Source organism: Microcaecilia unicolor, chromosome 1 (genome assembly GCF_901765095.1).
Source record: "Microcaecilia unicolor chromosome 1, aMicUni1.1, whole genome shotgun sequence".
NCBI lineage: Eukaryota > Metazoa > Chordata > Amphibia > Gymnophiona > Siphonopidae > Microcaecilia > Microcaecilia unicolor.
Window position 1 is genome coordinate 475,845,947 of NC_044031.1, and position 21,889 is coordinate 475,867,835.

Genomic DNA, 21,889 nt, shown 5'->3' on the forward strand with positions numbered 1-21,889 from the left:
ACGGTCCATAGCCCCCTCTCACAGTACCTCCTCCCATACTCATCCCCACCTACCAGTCAGGATACCTACCTGATGTCCCTGGTGGTCCGGTGGGGTGATGCTCCTGCCCCTAGCGGTCACCACAACCTTTAAAGGCAGACTCACAGTACTACAGAAGTACTGCTATTCTATTGTGAACATTTGGCTGTGGTAGAAATTGGCCTTTTGCTCGCTGGAACTTTAAAAGCTAGGTATAAGACCTGCAGACTTTATAACTTGATGAGATGTTTGAAAATTGCCCCCAAATAGGAAAAACGTTTTTGTACATTTGTGTGGAAAAGTCAGTTCCCTTTAGATGTCAGCTTCACAAAAAACATTACCAGATCATGCTCCACTTGGCAATGTCATCAAGAAACCAAGGATCTATTTCTTTCACTCTTCACAGACATATTTTTAGGAAGTTATATGGCATTGTCATTTTCTCACTTATTTTTGAGAGCTGCTATAAGGCATAGGTACTAATATCTTTCAGTATTTTGTCCAATATTTTCTATCACAGGACCTTACATCCCAGTGCCTACAGTAGCTTTATAAATTGGATGACATGCAGTTTCCAGCCTCACGAGGTCTCTTGGGTCAGAAAAGAAAACAGGATTAAAGAGCATATTATATCAAACAAAACTGACACCAGTCTTTTTCCAGTCAGGTCTTATTTATAAGTTCCTTTCTGATTTTATCCATACCTTTGTATTTCCAGCTGTTTTAAACAACTCCCCTTTGCGCACACGTAGTAGTAGCCTAATAGTTAGAGAAATAGGCTGAAAACCAAGGAAGCTATGATTCATAATTCACTGATTAACTTAACTTTCCATCCCCTCAGTATCAACTGGGGGGCATAGTTATCAATCACACTTATTTTCAAAAGAGGACGCCCACCTTTCGACACAAATCGGGAGATGGGTGTCCTTCTCGCAAGGTCATCCAAATCGGTATAATCGAAAGCTGATTTTTTGATACCCTCGACTGCTTTCCATTGCGGGGACCACCAAAGTTCACGGGGGCGTGTCGGCAGGGTAGCGAAGGTGGGACTGGGGCGTGATTAGGAGATGGACATCCTCGGCCGATAATAGAAAAAAGAAGGGCGTCCCTGACGAGCACTTGGCCGACTTTACTTGGTTCATTGTTTTCACGACCAAGCCTCAAAAAGGTGCCCAAAGTGACCAGATGACCTCCCCCTTACTCCCCCAGTAGTCACTAACACCCTCCCACCATAAAAATACTTTTTTGCCAGCCTCTATGGCAGCCTCAAATGCCATATTCAGGTCCGTTGCAGCAGTATACAGGTCCCTGGAGCAGTTGTAGTGGGTGCAGTGTACTTTAGGTAGGCGGACCTGGGGGGGGGGGGGGGCTCAGCACCCAAGGTAAGGGAGCTATGCACCTGGGAGCAATTTCTGAAGTCCACTGCAGGCACCCTAGGGTGCCCGGTTGGTGTCCTTGCATGTGAGGGGGACCAGTGCACTACAAATGCTGGCTCCTTCCACAACTAAAGGGCTTGGATTTGGACGTTTTTGAGATAGACATCTTTGGTTTCCATTATCGCCGAAAACCGAGGACGACCATCTCTAAGGTCAACCTAAATGTCAAGATTTGGACGTCCCCAACAGTATTATTGAAATGAAAGATGGACATCCATCTTGTTTCGATAATACACGTTGCCCTGCCCCTTTGCGGCACCGTCCTTATAGTTGGGCGTCCTTAGAGATGGTCGTCCCCGTTCGAAAATGCCCCTCCACGTGACCTAAGGTTAAGATGTGTTATTTTACCACTATTTTATTCAGTGACACCTAGTAACTAATAACTGGGGTTAACAATAAAATAACACAGGCCCAATATGCAGCTGGCGACACTCAGCGTTCTGCTGATGCCACCAGCACTTTGCCCAGAAAGTCAATGCTGGGACATGTTCAGGCTTCAGCATTGAATTTCTGGGTTTGTGGAGCTGGCTAAAGCATAGCTGGTTAAATACTGAATATCAGAACTTAACCAGCTAGGCTTTAGCTGGATCCGCACTTAGGGGATCTTTTACTAAGCCCATGCATCTCGGTGTTTACTGCCAGCTGATTTCTACCATAAGCTAGAGCTATGTGGTAGCCGTGTTAGTCCACTTTTAAGGGTAATCAATAGAAATAAAATAGAATAAAACATAGAAAAGAATGATACCTTTTTTATTGGACTAACAATATATTTTTTTATTAGCTTTCGAAGGTAACCCTTCTTCATCAGATCTGAAATGAGCAAATGCTGTTAAATAACAGTATATACTGTATGAATGAAACATCAAAGCCTTCCAATGACAGTCTCACAGGAAGGGGGTGGAGTAGGTTAGGTGAGAGACAGGGAGAGCTGGGTGGATAAGGGACAGGGAGAGATATGCATGGTGATAAGAGGGTGACAAAGCAGTAGAATTTTATGGTCTATAACAGGCTAGAAAACCAAGATCTTTGTTAAGACCTGTGTAGTGGGTGTCAACATATTTAATCATTCTGACTTCAAAGGTCTTACTTTCTGGATTGTCTTATAGTTTCCTTGTAGTATTCTCACCATAAAATCATTGATACAGTGATCTGTTTTTGTAAAGTGCTGCCCCACAGAGGTGATATCCTGGCTGGCACTGGCATTTTTCATATGATGTCTATGTACCATGAGCTAAAAACACTACCGCGGCTTAGTAAAAGATCCCCTTAACCGGTCAAGCATGGACTCCACACTCAGAATGCCCACAAAATAGCCGGTTTCCATTTAGGTGTCAGCTGGACATTTACAGGTAATCAATAGAAATAAAACAAAATAAAACATGGAAAAGAAAATAAGATGATAGCATTTCTATTGGACATAATACATTTCTTGATTAACTTTCGAAGGTTGCCCTTCTTCGTCAGATCGGAAATAAGCAAATGTTGGTAGATGACAGTATATTTGAATGAAACATCAAAGCAGCAACACTAACTGGTTAAGTGCCGCTGAAAATGACCGGTTAGCTTTGAACAAGACATTTAACTGGCCAGGAGCCGTTTCTGGCCAGTTAAATCACTTTGAATATCAACCTGTATGTGTTAACGGTAGCCCGCATTGATAATTTCCCTACCCACTCTCAGATTGTAAGCCCCTCCTCCGACTGTAAAACAATTCTTCCTGAATGTAACACCTTGAGTTTCAACTGAAAAAGGCATGAACTAAAAGCATGTTGATATATTTAGTAATCAATTCATATGCTTTCATTATGGGTAAAATGACCCCATCTGTTGGTGTGTTGCAAAATACAAAAATATCCTATGACATCCAACAAGGATTGACAAGGATAATTATAAAGCATTCATGTTTTTATCACACCTTTCATCTGCAAAAGAGATTTACAAGCACAGCTTACTTACCAAAGAAAAACAGCAGTCTCTTACAGTAACTATTGTATAGTCCAGAAATGAGAATCAGGAATAAAGCAACTGAGCCCAGACATCATGGCTAACCTTTCTTCTCTTCTGAAAAGTGCTGAGCTACTCTGGACCCCCTGAGTGTTTTCTTTTAATCCTTTCTCGCATGTCATCCCTTTCTACAAATTTCACTTCCATATTATCCACTTCCAGCCTGCTTTTACCACTCATTTTTTATTTAACTAGCAAAACTGGGCGGTGAAGTGTGCTCACAAGTTCTTTTATTAAAAATTAAAGGGAAAAAAAGTATCCGTGCTGTGAGGGAATTGAAAGATACAGATCAGACAGTGAAAACAACAAGAAAACAGCTGATACTGACTCAGCTGCAGGGCCACCGAGAGGGGGGGCAGGGGGGACAAAGTTCCCTGGGCTCGAACATCCAAGGGGGGCCCGGCGCCGCAGTTCCCTCCACCCGCCCCCCCCCCCCCCCCGTCCACCACCGGGCCGGGCCCCCCCTAAATTCAAATCATAGAGCCTCACCTCGACCTCGCTCCGTGTGAAAGAAGCGCAGCAGTGGCATTCTGCAGATCACCTCCCTTCGGGTCTTCCCTCTCTGTGTCCCGCCCTCGTCTGATGTAACTTGTGTGAGGGCGGGACACAGGGAGGGAAGGCCCGAAGTGAGGCGATCTGCAGACTGCCGCTGCTGCACTTCTTTCACACGGAGCGAGGTTGAGGTGAGGCGCTATGATTTGAATTCAGGGGGGGCCCGGCCCGGGGTGGATGGAGGGCGGCGGTGGCAGCCTTGCCCCGGGCCCGGCCCAGTCTCTCGGCAGCCTTGCTCAGCTGAGGCATTTACAGGGCTGGTGCAAAGGTATTTGACACCGACGACAAACTTTGAGTATTTCAGTATTAAGTTACCCCCTCCCGATTAATGTTCAGGCCCTTAACCTGCCCCCCCCCCCCCACCTAAGACATCATACTTTTGGTGTGTATGTGTGAGATACATGCAAATAATTAGGATGATTTCCAAAAGCCATTAAAGGGTTCTTGTTTGTGATCCTTAAAATTTTAATAAAAATTTACTCTAAAAAATCATAAAGTCCATTTCTTAACACATTTTAGTAAAAAGGCCCCTTACTTAGGTAAATGGGCTGTTTCAAAACTGTCCGCTCTTCCTGCAGGTAAAAGTACACATTGATGTTTCTTTCGGTATGTCTGGCTGTCATGATCTATTGTTTTGTTTTCACTTCAGCTGCACTCTGCTGCCCCTCAGAAGCTGCGGCCTAGGTGACCACTTAATCTTACCAAAGGATGAGGCCAGCCCTGGCCATTTGCCACTTTTTACCTCAAGGATGGGACACTTGTTTCCTACAGGTCTTAATAAAAAAGTGCTGAATCAAAGTTGAAGCGGCTTTGTCACAAGTGGGTATTAGGTAAATGGAGCACAGCAAAACAAGAATCAGTGCAATGTAGGGATTTGCAACCAGAAAATGTTCTTTTTGTGTCATTTCCTGTGTAATTTCTGGGAATTTTCATTTTATTTGGGCTTTCTTGCCCATTTTGTTGATACAGGACCAATGTTGTTAAACGTATACCCTCTTTGTGAACAGTGTGTCCTAACTCCCTGATTCTATAAAGGTCACCAAAAATTATGTACGCAGATTTAGGTGCATTCCCAATTCGCGCATGTAATGCCAATAATTGGCTTTTTAATAAGCAATTATTAGCAGTAATTAGATTTAATTGGGACTTACCTGTTTAAAGGTAGTGCACTTAAAATTAACATGCTGTCCAAAAAAGGGGGATCAGAAATGGGAGGGTCATGGTGTTTCAGGGCAGAATGGGGGCAAGGTTTTGAGTTGTACGTGTAATTACAGAATATGGAGGGCTCTGTGCATAAATTTAGGCTCGGGCATTTGTGTCATGTTTTTCTTGGTGCAAATGACAGTGCCTAAATTTACACGTGACCGCTCTGTTTAAACGTTTATTCTGTAAACTGCATGGGCGTAGTTTGACTGTTTCATTTGGGGGGGCAAAGGATGGGGCGGGGCATATTAGCATATTCATTTGCATTTATATATATATATGAGATGGGAGAGGAACGGCAGGATTGGCAATGAGTGGATGTGGTCCTTCTTCACAAAAGCGGTAATGGGGAAGAAGTGGGAAGCACATTGGTGGTAGGAAAAATAATGGAGTCACTGCTGAAGGAAAAGATAGTTAACTTTCTAGAATCCAACAAGTTGCAGAATCTGAGGCAACGTGGCTTTACCAAAGGAAAATCCTGCCAAATGAATCTGATTGATTTCTTTGAATGGGTGACATAAGAACTGGATGAAGAACATGCATTAGATGTAATCTATTTGGATTTTAGCAAAGTCTTTGATACAGTTCCTCACAGAAGACTTGTGAACACGTTGAGAGGGTTGACACTATTTAAATATTACTTTTAGGCCTGTTGGACCAATTTGGACTGTGTGGGAAGGTTCACCAATGGTTCCGCGTCTTCCTAAAATCTAGATCGTATCAGGTGAAGTTGTCAGGTTCTCTCTCACCATCTTGGTCTCCTGACCACGAGGTGTCACAGGGCTTTCCTCCAATCCTCTTCAATGTTATGATGGCTCCATTAGGTGAAAGACTGGAGGCAGTGAGGTTCAAGGCTGGATGTAAGGAGGGTATCTTAAAATGGCTGCAAATGGCCCAAAACACAGCAGCTATGCTTGTCCTCAATTTTGATAGAGCCACTCCATTATTATGCAAGCTGCAATGGCTGCCCATTAAAGCCAGGATTATTTTTCAATTATGTATTTTGTCTTTCAAATATTATATGGCATGACACCAGATTACATGCAGTCCTTAGTAACTGTTCCCTACACAATATAACCTCAGGTAGAAGGGATTACCTTAGACTTCATCTTTCAGATTGCAAGAGTGTGTGCTATAAGTTGGTTCACTTTGCAGACTTTAGATACTAAGATGCTAAGTGGTGGAACTCACTCCCAATGCAATCAAGGGTCAGTCTGATTTCTTAGTATCTCACAAGACTGAAAACTTTCCTTTTTGAGAGGTTTTTACTCATTGATAGAGTATGTTAGGTTGTAACTGGCCATCAGTGGTTTATTATTTAGTTACTACTACTACTAATATTTAGCATTTCTATAGCGCTACAAGGCGTACGCAGCGCTGCACAAACATAGAAGAAAGACAGTCCCTGCTCAAAGAGCTTACAATCTAATAGACAAAAAATAAAGTAAGCAAATCAAATCAATTAATGTGTACAGGAAGGAGGAGAGGAGGGTAGGTGGAGGCGAGTGGTAACAAGTGGTTACGAGTCAAAAGCAATGTTAAAGAGGTGGACTTTCAGTCTAGATTTAAAGGTGGCCAAGGATGGGGCAAGACGTAGGAGCTCAGGAAGTTTATTCCAGGCATAGGGTGCAGCGAGACAGAAGGCGCGAAGTCTGGAGTTGGCAGTAGTGGAGAAGGGAACAGATAAGAAGGATTTATCCATGGAGCGGGGTGCACGGGAAGGGGTGTAGGGAAGGACGAGTGTGGAGAGATACTGGGGAGCAGCAGAGTGAGTACATTTATAGGTTAGTAGAAGAAGTTTGAACAGGATGCGAAAACGGATAGGGAGCCAGTGACGCGACTTGAGGAGAGGGGTAGTATGAGTAAAGCGACCCTGGCGGAAGACGAGATGGGCAGCATCTTATTTGTGCTACTCTGTTTTTACTTGATATTTTGTTTATGGTATTGTAAACCTTGCCTGTTGTTTTTTTGTATTGTAAACCGCATTGAACTTGAATATGTTCAGGATAATGTGGGGTATAAATGTCAAAAGAAATACATTAATTAATTATAAAGAACATAGTTGGATATTTAAACTTAATACAGTAGAACCCAGTGGCCTTAATAGAGAAATTGAATGAATGATTCTGATCTGATTGGGTCCTTTGATTGGTCATCCATTAACACGTGATCTCGGGGGTTTAAATAAGAAAAATGCTGTGGCCATGTTTAGTAAAGAGAGAGCAGTGAATCAGCGAGAAGCTTGGCAAAAGGTATAGCATTTTCATGTTTCAAGAAGAATATTGAAGATAAGTGATGTTCTCATAAAAAGAGATGAACTGTACATGCCTTTGCCAAATGAATTTTAATCAAAGGATTATATTTATATTTGTTTGCATGGGATGCCTTGAAACAGCTTCCAAGTGAAACATGAATTTGTGTCAGCACTGACTCCTCTCTATAAATAAAGCTCTCAGATAAGTACTTCTATAGAAGAAAAAAATAATTAGTGGATTTTAAAATATAGAATGAAAAATAATGATAAACAATAACAAGGATGAACTTTTTGGTTAAAGATTAAAGATTGCAGTTTGGATAAAGGACCAATGAAGATATAAGGTGAAGACAGTCTTTGCTTGTATTATTCAAGGAAGTTCACTACTGATGGTCCATTCCTACTACTTATATATGTATTTTAATATTGGGCTTGTGGGTTGATATCTATTTTTGGTATGACATGTTGTAAACCCAACAATCATTATATATCGGTTATGATTATAGCCTTTTGGAGAATATTGTATAGGAAATGTTGACAGTCCCTATGTCGTTTCAAATAGTGGAGGATTAGGTGAGTCTGTTACTAACAATTAGTGCATGTTATATGCCACAGGGTTCATTTTGTTCATTTGGACTCCTCTACAGATAACATATGTTATCTGTTGGTAAAAATCCCCTTAACCCCAGATTCTATATAACATGCCTAGAGATCCGTGCCAAAATCCAGGCGGATTCTATAACAACACGCATAACTTAATTAGCTTAACAAGCTAATTAGCATTGATAACAGCACTTAACAAGCGTATTCTATAATGCATTGCGCCTAATTTCTAACATGGTTATAGACAGGGAAATGGGTGTTTTGTGGGCGTTCTGAAATTTATGTGCATATTTATAGAATATGGCCCTCTGTAAATCTACGTGCCGAGGTTTACGCAATGTTTTCATTGATGTAAATGGACGTGCGTAGTTTTAGGTGCTGGGATATCAACTAAGCGTACTCTATATACTTCACCTAAATCTAGGCACCGCTTATAGAATATGCTTAGGCAAAAATGTTTTCCGTGCTGATTTTTTAGACACCATATATAGAATCCCCCCCTCTATGTGACTTGTTCAAAATCACAAGAAATGACTGCAGGAGTAGCAGGGTGTGAACTTTCATCTTCCTGGGCCTCAACCCACCACTCTGACCTTTTCTGCTCTGGTAAGCATCATTGCTTTTTGCCTTTTCATCAGCTGTTATTTTAAAGCTGTTTACCACCTAATGTCCCACAAATAGCATCAGGTACTGAGGTTCTCTTCATAACTGGAGGAAATAATCCATGATTTTTCCCTGTTCCTTGTAGTTAAAATGTTATGAGATCTTTTAGGGGATCATGCACTAAGGTGTATTGGCCTTTAGTGTACTGTCCAGCTTATAATCGAAAGAGAAAAACGCCTATATTTCGACCCAAATTGGGAGATTGGCGTTTTTCTGGCAAAGGCGCCCAAATCGGTATAATCAAAAGCTGATTTTGGGCGTTTCCAACTGCACTCCGTCGCGGAAACGAATAAAATTGACTGGGGCGTGTCGGAGGCGGGACTGGGGCGTGGTTATCAGCCGAGTAGAGATGGCCATCTGTAGCTGATAATAGAAAAAAAAGGCGTTTTTACCGCGATTTTGGGTCACTTTATTTGGACCCTTTTTTCTCACGAACAAGTCCCAAAAAAGTGCCCCAACTGTCCAGATGACCACTGGAGGGAATCGGGGATGACCTCCCCGGACTCCCCCAGTGGTCACTAACCCCCTCCCACCAAAAAAAAAAACACTTTAAAAACTTTTTTTCCAGCCTCTATACCAGCCTCAAATGCCGTACCCACCTCCATGACAGCAGATCCTGTCTCAGCCTTTCCCTGGGTCAGATGTGGCTCTCGGGTGCAGTACAGAGTCACATCAGCATTGCATTGTGGTGGGTGTAGGGTATTGTGTTAGCTTGTGTTACGTGAACATAGTAGATGACGGCAGAAAAAAGACCTGCACAGTCCATCCAGTCTGCCCAACAAGACAACTCATGTGTGCTACTTTTTGTGTATACCTACTTTGATTTGTACCTGTGCTCTTCAGGGCACAGACCGTATAAGTCTGCCCAGCGCTATCCCCGCCTCCCAACCACCAGCCCCGCCTCCCAACCACCGGCTCTGGCACAGACCGTTTAAGTCTGCCCAGCACTATCCCCACCTCCCACCACCAACTCTGGCACAGACCGTATAAGTCTGCCCAGCACTATCCCCGCCTCCCAACCACCAGCCCCACCTCCCACCACCGGCTCTGGCACAGACCGTATAAGTCTGCCCAGCACTATCCCTGCCTCCCAACCTCCAGTTCCGCCTCCCACCACCGGCTCTGGCACAGACCGTATAAGTCTGCCCAGCACTATCCCCGCCTCCCAACCTCCAGCCCCGCCTCCCACTGCCGGCTCTGTTATCCAATCAATGTTGGTAGTTGGTAGCCTCTTCTCCCATGGTGCTTTTCCCCCTGCCTATTGGGTCAGAGTGTGCCCTGTTGTGTTTCCTGTTGTAGTCCATGCGGTAGTGGCCATTTTTGTAAGCCAGTTTTAGTTCCCTTTCCTGTGTTAGCCACGTTAGAGAACTTAGTTATTACCTTGAATGTGGCTGAAAGAGGGCATTGTACAGCATTCTGCCAGCTCTGACCTACTGCTAATCTCAGCACCAGGGAGACTCGTTGCCAGTGGGGCACAACCTCTGATCTGCAGTTAACTGTGAGTAAACGCGGTTATTCCAATAAAGGACGTTTTCGGAGAGATTAGTCTTTAGGTGTCAACTACTGTGCCAATGTTATACAGCAGCAACAAGTCCTAGAGGCCTGCGTGTATGCAGGTCCCTGGAGCACTTTTAGTGGGTACCGCAGTGCACTTCAGCCAGGTGGCCCCAGGCCCATCCCCCCACCTGTAACACTTGTGCTGGTAAATGGGAGGCCTCCAAAACCCACTGAACCCAAATGTAGGTGCCCCTTCACCCCTAAGAGCTATGGTAGTGTTGTACATTTGTGGGTAGTGGGTTTTGGGGGAGGGGGTTGGGAGCTCAGCACCTGTGGTAAGGGAGCTATGCATATGGGAGCTTTTTCTGAAGTCCACCACACTGACCTAGGGTGCCCAGTTGGTGTCCTGGCATATCAGGGGGGCCAGTGTACTACCAATCCTGGCCCCTCCCACGACCAAATGGCTCGAATTAGGACGTTTTTGAGCTGGGCGTTTTTAGTTTCCTTTATCACTAAAAAAAACAAACGCCCAGCTCAAAACGTCCATTTTTTCGAAAATTCAGTTTGGCCCGCCCCTTCACGGACCCGTTCTCGGAGATAAACGGCCATGGAGATAGGTGTTTGTGTTCGATTATGCCCCTCTGTATGTACTAAAGTCACGCTACACACTAGTAATGAAAGTCTGGATGAAAACTCAAACTAAATCAGCGGAATGCAATTGAATTCTACAACTAGAGGGATGATGAGATGACTAGCCATTATTACCCTATTTTTGGAGGTTAGAACTGTAGGGGCAAGACCCCTGCCTATATAACTATAATGAGAACTTGGGAACATCCTTAGCAGTAGAAACGGCAAGTCATACCTAAATACAGTGTGGCCTGTGCTCTGATGTCTATCAAGGTCCTGCAAGCAGAAAGGGATTGCTCAAGAAATGCTGTTTCAGTGCAATCACCTGACAAACATTCTTGCACAGTGACATGCACCTCCAAGTCACAGTGACCTAACCACTTTAGAGCCTCTGCATCAGCATGTCAATAAAAGCAAGGTTACAGGACTCAGGTTACTGGACCATTTGGAGCCTGAGACCCTGGAATTGCAAATTGCTGATACTACATTATTTTGCAATCCTTACCCAGTTAAGAAGATCCAGAACATGGGAAGGAGCTTGCCAGCTTCAAGGACTTCTGCCTTCACCAGAACTGCATAAAAAGGCATTGGAAACCAAGGAGGGGGAACTGGTTTTTCCATCCGACCTAAGTAGAGGAGTGTGGTAGCCGTGTTAGTCCACTCTTAAGGTTATCAATAGAAATCAAACAAAATAAAACATGGAAAAGAAAATAAGATGATACCTTTTTTATTGGACATAACTTAATACATTTCTTGCTTAGCTTTCGAAGGTTGCCCTTCTTCGTCAGATCGGAAATAAGCTAAGTGGCTTTTGTATTTTTGACATAAAGCATTTAATAAAATATGTGTGGGACCAATGAGGAGTATGCAATGCTGCATTAAGAAGATGAAGATTTGCAGCATTTGTATTGTGATAACTAAGGATCCCCTTATTTTAAAAAAATATATTTGTGTTAATGGAAAAAAATTTACATGTGTTAACATATGAATACAGTTAAGTTTGATGACACTGGAAGTTTCTACTTTAAGATTTCTTGCTGGAAAAAAGTAACTGTGTCAACAATCAGTTATCAGCATTAATTGGCAACAATTTGGATTTACACGTGCCTCTTGCTATAAGATCTGCACACAAACCTTATAGTGTGCAACTCAAAACAGGATGTGGGCATGGGAGGGGCAAGGGATCATGGGCGTTCACTAAAGATGGCGCAGTATTACCAAATACCGGGGATCCGCGCCTAAATTGTATGCCACGATTAACACCAGGTTTCAGCTGAGATAACTCCTCATGCCCAATGTTTGGTGTGGAAATCAGCTCTAAGTGCTATTCCATAAAAGGTGTCCAACTCAGAACACTTTTTATAAAATAGCGTTCTTTGTGGATTTTTTCAGTGCTGTTTTTTGAGTTCTATTTACAAATCTAATCTCTAAATGATATAGACATGCCAAGTCACGTGTATTTGGCATGTGACACACACATTTAGGCCCCTTTTCCAGCTCACACGCTTAAGGGGCCCAATGTCATGCATTGGGTCTCTACTCCCTGGCAACCCGGAACTCTTCATTTTCATTTCTCTATTTGTTCAGCTTGGCATCTACCACTTTCTTTGCTTCCTGTCCTCCTGGTCCTTCAACCAGTGCCTTTCTTCTGCTGTGTCCTGCCTCTCTGACGCAACTTCCAGTTTCTAGGGCAGGGCAAGGCAGTGGAAAGATGTTGATTCAGTCAGCTGCCATATCTTTTTAGCACTAATGCCCACAATTAAGGTTGTAGAACCAGAGGGGTTGGCAGAAGCAGAGGAAGTGGGAGATGTCAAGCCATGGGAATAGGGAAATGAAAGTGAAAGAGAAAGTCAAGAGAGGAGAAAGGAAGGATGCTGGATGGTGGTGGTGGTGGTGAGGGGGGTGGGGGGGGGGGAGGGAAAGGAAGAGATTCCAAGACTTGCAGGGAAAGAAGAAAGAGTGATAGGTACTGGACCTGAAAAGCTGGAGACAGAACAGTAGTGAGGGAAGAGAGGAATACTTGCTGGACCTTTGGGAGGTGGGGCAGAGGGAGAGAATACAGTGAGGGAGAGCTTAATGGTTAGTTCAGTGTGCTTTGATCCTGGTGACCTGGGCTTGATCCTTGCAGCTCCTTGTGACTTAGGTAAATTGCTTAATCCTCTGTTGCCCCAGGTGCAAAAACCTAGATTGTGAGCCCTCTAGGAACTGAGAAAGTACCTGCATATATATATAAAAAAAACAAAACCTACACACTAAAGTGGAGAGTATAACATTGGCTGAGCAGCAGAGAGCCACTATAATAGGGGGGAAAGTGTTATTTTAGGAAATTTGGAGTTTTCTAGGAGTGATATTGAAATAATTAAATTAAATGCATTAAGTGTTGGTAAAGTTGTGAAAAGGGAGGCAATTGGGGGGAAAGAAAATGTTTTGGAAGCACGTGTGTCAAGGGCAGGGTTAGTGTTAGCAGGAGAGAATGATACTAGGCGGGAAGGAAAAGTTGTGTGAGGAGATGAGAGGGAGGGTATCTGTGCGAGTGAAATTCACCCACCCGCCCACAAAAACTTGTGTTTTGGAATCAGGGAGGTTGTTGGGTGGTCACTGCTTGGTTGTGGGGTATTTAGTTTATTCCTGTAATTTTGACTAAGTTAGGCCTAGCAATATTGGTCTCGTGTGCGTCACCACAACAGGATGGGGAGCGACTCTGTTGGTACCGTGGGTTGTGGGGTGGGTAATGGGGAAAGTATGACTGGAGGAGGTTAAATGGTGAAGCTAGTATATTACTGTCTAGATACACGGGTGGTGAAAAGTTTATGATATGTTTGAAAAAGGTTAAGTTTGCAAAGTCGATGTTTAGTAAATAAATCTGCGGCCAGTGTCTTGCCAATTTGTGAAATATAATTGCCTCATTTGTGTCATTGGATTTGTGTTTGTCTGTGAAGTAGCAAATGAGGCTTGCAAATGTCAATGTTTTAAGTACAGCACGGTGTATGTCCAGTAGTACTACTATAAAAATGATTAGTAGTAGTAGTTGGGGGTGGGGTGGGATGGGGGAATGGGACATAGGGATACAGAAAAGTTTTATTGGGCACAGATGGGAGTGGAGGAGTGGCCTAGTGGTTAGAGCACCAGCCAGTCTTGCAATCCAGAGGTGGCCGGTTCAAATCCCACTGCTGCTCCTTGTGATCTTGGGCAAATCACCTAACCCTCCATTGCCTCAGGTACAAACTTAGATTGTGAGCCCTTCTGGGACAGAGAAATAGCCAGTGTACCTGAATGTAACTCACCTTGAGCTACTACTGAAAAAGGTGTGAGCAAAATGGAAATAAAATAAACATGGCAGAAAAATAAGGCAAGGACACAAGGGTGATACTGGGTAGGACAGCTAGGGAGTCAGAGAGAAGATGAATAGTAGATGTGGAAAAAAAGTGCCAAATGGGCAAGGAGACTCTGGCAAGATAGTTAAAAAGAAGATAGAGAAAACTACTACTACTACTTATCATTTCTATAGCGCTACAAGGCATACACAGCGCTGCACACCATACACAAAAAAAGACAGTTCCTGCTCAAAGAGCTTACAATCTAGATAAGACATGAGACAGACAGAACAATTAAGGGTAGGGGAATAAAGAGGTGAGGATAAAGGATAGGGCAATAAGTGAGGGTACTGAGTAAGAGAGTCATGGGAGGAAAACCAGAGACTAGGACCAACACCATTAGAAAAATAAAATGACCAGAGAACAAAGGTAAAAAAAAAATTAATTTTATTTTTTATTTATTGATTAGAATATGCCTGTTTTTGGAATACGCTTCTGCCAGAACTCTTTTTTGACATGGCTGGTGCCCAAAAGAAAAACTCATTGACCTTCAATCTCCAGCATAGAGGTGGTAAATCTCTAGCTTTAGGATGGTGTCTCTGTAAATGCAGCTGTGCACAGGAGCCATGCTGTTCTTACAACTAAAGGTTAAAAGAAACAACAGACAGGAAGTAGGAATACAGTGAGAGAGAACATTGAGCCACTAAGAGTTGCATGATCAAATTTGGGTACATGGGATAGAATATGAACAGCAGTATTTTTGAACAGCTTGCATGCATGAATATTCATTGTGCATGTCCTGAAAACCTGACTGGCTGGGTTCCCCCAGGAGAGGTTCAGAAATATATATATTCATTGAAGGTAGTACAAGTGCTCACAAAATCTTTGATCTCACGTTGTATGTTAGGTGTGCAAAGGGTATCACGGGCCAAATGGTAACACGTTTCACCACCAATGTAGCTTCTCTGGTCACAGTGATTTGAGTAAAATAATCCTGCAGACTTTGTATAAATTGTCATTCTGAATGCTGATTTCATCCCTGAAAGACCAGCATTCCCTAATTTCATCTGGTGTTTCTTTCTTTGATTCTGGCTATCCAGCCAGGGCTACAGACTTAAATACTTGCAAGGTCTTATTTCTTGTGGTGTGCTGGAGGATCCGATGCAATATCTGATCTATGGCATTTATATAATCTGTCTGGTTGATGTGTACAATGTCAATTTGTTGTTTTTGAACCTAACAAATCATGAGGTGTTCTGTACTAGTGCTGGACTGTTTGTCTTTAGTGGCTCTGCTGAGTGTATCACTAATAAACATCTCAGGACCTGATTTATAAACACCATTGAGGTTGTAATGTTGCAACATCAACAATATGCTCTAAAGTCGCTTGGGTGCACAAAATAGGGGCTTTTTGAAGATTGCCATCAGAGGCTTGTGGCCAGTTTCTGCGGTATTTATGTCTCAGCCATAGAGGTGATGATGAAAATGCTGGCAGGCAAACACAATGCTGAGACAGTCTTTTTCAATTTGTGCATAATTTTGCTTGGCTGGGGTAAGCACGCTGGATGCAAAAGCCACTGGCTGACCCTCTTGCATTAAGCAGCAGCCAAAGCCATTTTTGAGAGAGTCACTCTGTATCATAATGGTCTTGGTAACATCATAGCACCTTAACACAGCGGCAGCAGTGACCAAGCACTTCATTTCTTGGACTGTCTGGTCATGCTGTGGAAGCCAGTGCCAGATTGCATCTTTATCCACAATTCTTCTCAAGGGTTCCTATATCTCAGACAGACATGGTATGAATGTCACTAGGTAAGTTATAAATCCAATGAAGAGTTGACGTGATTTTATATCTACGGGCAGTGGCATACCCTGTATGGCTTTAATCTTCTCTGGGTTTGCATTCAAGCTGTGAAGACAGTAAGGACTAAATTCTATATATGGTGACTAAAGAATTGGTGCCAACCCCCCCTCCTTTCAGCGCTATTCTGTAAACCACACTTAAAGTTAGGCACAGTTTAGAATAGCACTTATGCCTGGGAGCCACAGCAATATTTAAACATAGTGCAAATGCTTGCACCTAAATTAGGCACGGATGCCACCTTATTCTATAATTATGCATATAACTGAAAGGAACATCCCCGATTAACCCATGACCCTCCCATTTCCATGTCCCCCTTTTTTGACTCGTACGTAAAATTTAGGCGCAGGTCCCATGCCAAAATTTACCCATATACATTTTAATTAATCCTAATTAGTACCAATAATTGCTTGTTAAAAAGCCAAGGGTTGGAACTAATTAGCTAATTATGCAATTAAATTGTGTGTGCAAATGGGTGTGCAAATTTGCAGCACTCTTTATAGAATTCAGGGGTAAATGTCCAGGGAAGCAGACTTCTTTTACCTTGGATTGTAATTTCTTCATGCAGAGCTATAGCTTTACACGCCTGCATGAATCCATTGGAGCTCAGAGCTTGTTATCACGGTCTTGCTCTGCTTCCTCATCAGTCACCACAGCCGACAAAGAGGATGTCATCAGCTGCTGATGCGATGCAACTAAGTCTAGACAGAAGTTCATGCTACTTCTGCTGATAAACCTCTAGTGCTACAGAGACTCCAAATGGTACTTTGAGGCATCTTTTTGTGCTCCTTGGAATCCAGAATATGGTCATGAAACTGCGTTTCTCAGCTAACTTATATTGCAGGAATGAATCATGTACATCAACTAGTGTTTGCAAGCAAGCTATGGGCAGCTTGCATAACACATCTTCGAATGCTGCCATGATATAGTGAGATCTTTTTCATGAGAGGTTTAGAAACTTTGGATCAATATTCTCAACTTCTTGGGCTTTCGTACTATAACCATATTGCTGATCCAATTGGTTGGTTCAGTCACAGGTGCTATATGGTTATCTGCTTCATGCTTTTCTAACTGGACTTTCACCTCTTGACTTTATGGCAACTGGTATATTACATGGAGCACATTGTACTGGTGGAACACTAGGAATGAGTTCAAAATGGAAGTCCTGGAATAGACTTCACTGGGCTATGAAAAACATTGTCATAGGCACTAAATTGCAAATGCCTTGACAGTGATGTGGCACTGATGTTCTGTGTAGTTCAGCTCTGCAGGAATGGTGAACTGGGTTAGCCCAAGATGCTCACATGTTGAACCACACAACAGTGGTTTTTGATTTGCTTCTACTATCTCAAATTCAAGCTCATGAGGGTATCTACATATGCTGCTTTGCATTGAAAAAGTCCTAAGAATGGCATGAGCTTCCCTGAATATAGCTTCATTTTTGGTGTTGTTTAGCTGCAGGGATGCCCTCGGCGCCCAGCTCATTTTTGTCTTTCAGACATATGACATTACATATTGACCCAAAGTCTAGCTGATGAGGTTGTACCATATTATTCAAGCTGAGATCCACAAACCATTTTTGTACTTTTTTGTTAGCATGGTGCTAGGGCGCTCTTTTTGAGGAAATTGCATTACTCCTGAGCATCATTTGATACCTCTTCCAACTTGTAGTTTACTTGCTGAGTTTTTGCTTCCTACTTGATAGGCACAATGGTTTTCCCACATGCTGGACAGTCTTCTTTCACTCACTTACGCGTATTGCCATAGTATTTACATGCTTCAGATTTGATTTCAGGTGGATTGCTCTGCTGTTGCTTATTGCTGCAGCCATCCACACTTTCCTGATGCTTGTCCGTTGCATTAATCCTGTTGGTCTGTCGGTCCAGTTGTATAGTTCTCAGTTGCAAGTTAGTCAGTTTTGCAGTATGATGGTTTCATGGCTGTATTCAGAGTCCAGTTACATTCTCTTAGGAATGCCAAGAACTATTTTATTCTAGATAAGTTCATCTTTCAGTGGGCCATACTCACATGTTACTGTTTTCTTTCCCAAGTGCAGGACAACGTTGTCAATGGATTCAGCCTCCACTTGTTTGCAGCTGCCAAACATATATCCTTCATATATTACGTTAAAATAGGCTTCAAATGCATCCAAGATAACTTTGCTATCCTTCTTCTGTTCTTCTGTGAGATTCAAATTGTGCTGATAAATATTGTGGCATTTAGCACCCATCACCCTCCTTAACATAGCTGCCTGCACTTCACCTGGTGTCTCATGTAGGCCTGATGCTAGAAAGTAGTCTTCCAACTCTGCTCTGAAATTTTCCCAGTTGCCACCTGAGTCACCACTGACATTCGTGCTCTCCAGGGGTGGAATGCTGGCATGGGGCTGTAATGCTTCTTGTGCTTCTTAATCAAAGGAACAGTACATGCAGTCTTAGACCAATCAACATCACTGCAAACCTTGTTGTGCACTCACAATTCTGCAACCCACCACACGCTGGAAATTCTTTCCATTAAAGGCTGTCAATAGAAATAAAACAAATTAAAACATGGAAAAGAAAATAAGATGATACTTTTTTTATTGGACATAACTTAATACATTTCTTGATTAGCTTTCGAAGGTTGCCCTTCTTCATCAGATCGGAAATAAGCAAATGTTAGTAGATGACAGTATGATTTTCAAAGCAGTACAATTTTATGGTTTACAATGGGCTAGAAAACCCAGATCTTTGTTAAGTCCTGTCTGGTGGGTGTCAAAATATTTAACCATTCTGACTTCAAAGGTCTTACGTTCCTGTATTATTTTAAAGTTCCCTTTTAAGATTCTGGAAAACAGTGCAGTTTCAGAAATGTCTTACACTATGTTTCTGAGTTAAAAAAAAAGACACTAGATGCAGCTGTGCACAGGATCTTTACTGTATTAAAACAAAGGTAAAAGGTAGTAAGAAATAGGAAGTAGGAAAACAGTCAGATAACATAATGAGCCACTAGGTAATATCAGCATAAATTAACACCCCTAACAATAGCGTTGGAACAGCAAGAAGGATGTCCTTTTCCTTGGCTCCCTAAGGTTGTTTGACTGGAAACAATTTTCCTAAAAGGAGGGAAAGGAAACATCTTCAAGGATAGCATTGCACTAATGAGATGCTATAACACTGCTGAGATTGCATCATTCAAATTTCAGCAGAGCTACAATTTGCATATCATTAGTTTAGTGCATCAGGTTCTAAAACCCATTTTAACAGATGTGTTAAATTTGGAAGTTTATGCAGGGTCAACCTTCCAAATTTAGCTCAATGTACTTGATGAGCTCTTTACGGTCCTGGAATCCAACAGACCAGAAAAAAGTGTGTTTTCTTTTTAATTTTGCAATAGGCAGCTTGCCATATTATACTTATTTATACAAAATTAATAGCTGAGATGGAAATTCCTTTCACCATTCATCTACAAGAAATTTACTTCAACTCACACTTCATGTCCCATGTGATGTTAGGCATGGAATTATGGCTTTATTTCCTTATCTGTCAAAGCATAGTTTGTTTTATGGTTTTTTTTGTGTGTGTGTGTGGGGGGGGGGGGGGGCATGAGATTACTGCACATCAGGATGTGTGCATTTTAGTCTTGAGGGAACTAAGTGCAATAATTAAAAAGATGAAATTTCTATTTCCATTTTATAATCAGATGCAAGCTCTGTGTATAGTCAAACAAGCTGCTGAAGGACTATTTTCTGATTATTGTTATTTAGATCATGCAAACCTGAGTTAATTCTTTTTCCCTTTTATAGAGGTCTGCGATTTGAACATTTTGCAGTTTAGCAGTAACAACTGTTACATATTTGGCAACTTGAAAGCTTGCAAAAATGGCTGTTCCAACACTCCCTTTTTACATAATGCCAAATATCGCAGTGATTAGACCTTTCAGTACAATCAATGAATTCTACAAAGGTCTATCTACCAATAATAAAACACCTGCTCAGTATATAAACCATTTGCTTTAATTGTATATTTATATTATTTAAATGACATGTGCAGGTTGCATCTTGGTAAATCAATCTTTCTAATTATTATTTGCAACCTAATGGGATATCGGAAAGATTCTGTCTATCTGGTGGCAAAATAACACCAAGAATTAAATGGAATGGGCATAATTTGAAGAAATGGGGAAAGATATATTGAGTTTGAAAAGGGTCATTCTGTACTTAACGCTTTGGAGAAATAAAATCTCCCCCAAAATGACCCAGTTCATTTTTATGGGGCAGATATTCCAGCAATTTGAAACACAGAATCAGAGAAACAATAATACAGTTCTGGACCTCTTCCATTCAAGTTGTCCTTTTCTTCTTCTCACTGATCTTTAGTTTTTTTCTGGTAACACACAAATCCACCCAACACACATATACTCAGTGGAGTTGGAAAAAATTTCATGTGTTATAATCTGTATGCTCTCCTCTCTTTGTTCTATAAACCACCACATTGTAACAGGGTTAATATTTATTAGTTTCCAGGTTATTTATTTATTATTTAGATTTTGCTCATACCTTTTTCAGTAGTAGCTCTAGGTGAGCTACATTCAGGTATTCTGGATATTTCTCTGTCGCAGGAGGGCTCACAATCTATGTTTGTACTTAAGGCAATCAAAGGATTAAGCAACTTGCCCAAGATCACAAGGAGTGGCAGTGGGATTTGAACCGACCACTTCTGGATTTCAAGACCCATGCTCTAACCACTAGACCAATCCTAGTGGTTAGAAAATACATGAGAATGATTTTCATACAATAAGGTGGTATATGCAAATAAATTTCATGCATATTCATTGTGGATATACTGAAAATATGACTGGCAAGGGGATACTCCAGGACTGACTTTGGAAACACTGAACTAGACGCAATAATAAGAGTGAAGAATAGTTCAATTTCTGTGAATGTTCTGTTGAGGGGATAAGCCGTCAGGAGAATCATCAAGCATGACTCTTCTCCGGAGGGTCATCCCTGTTAAAAGATGTGTGAACACTTCTGCACTAAAACTATGTAAAGAAAAGGGCATGAAAAATATCCCTTCATGTCTCAGGCTTTTGCCCATGATTAGGGAGACATATAATAAAGACTTGAGAGAATATGCACTATTTTTCATGAAAATGTTTAAGCTTTCTGGCTTCCCTGTTTCTCCCCCAGGCTTTATATATAGGGATGAGATCTTGCACACTGTGACAGCTTGCATGTGCTGGTGAAAAGGGAATACTGATATTTTTGCTGGTACTGCAATATGTTTACTGCTTTGCCAGCTGTCCAAGTACCCACTTAATTCTCAGTTGTCCAATAGCTATGTATATGTACAAGGAGGCCATTTTTAGACATGTTCATTACATAAAACACTCTACAAATATTTGCACATTCACTTCACTGCATTTTTATAACTTTGTATATTTAATGAGCAAAGCGCATGCGCTATTTGGAATCTTACTGTATGTGTTTTAAAAGTGAAAGCTGCATACTGTTTAGATGCACATATGCTGAATGCTGCAGGCTCCATTTTACATACGCATATATAATTTAATTAAGTACATAAGTAATGCCACACTGGGAAAAGCCCAAGGGTCCATCGAGCCAAGCATCCTGTCCACGACAGCGGCCAATCCAGACCAAGGGCACCTGGCAAGCTTCCCAAACGTACAAAACATTCTATACATGTTATTCCTGGAATTGTGGATTTTTCCCAAGTCCATTAGTAGTGGTTTATGGACTTGTCCTTTAGGAAACCGTCTAACATCTTTAAAAACTCTGCTAAGCTTCACCACGTTCTCCGGCAACGAATTCCAGAGTTTAATTATGCGTTGGCTGAAGAAAGATTTTCTCCGA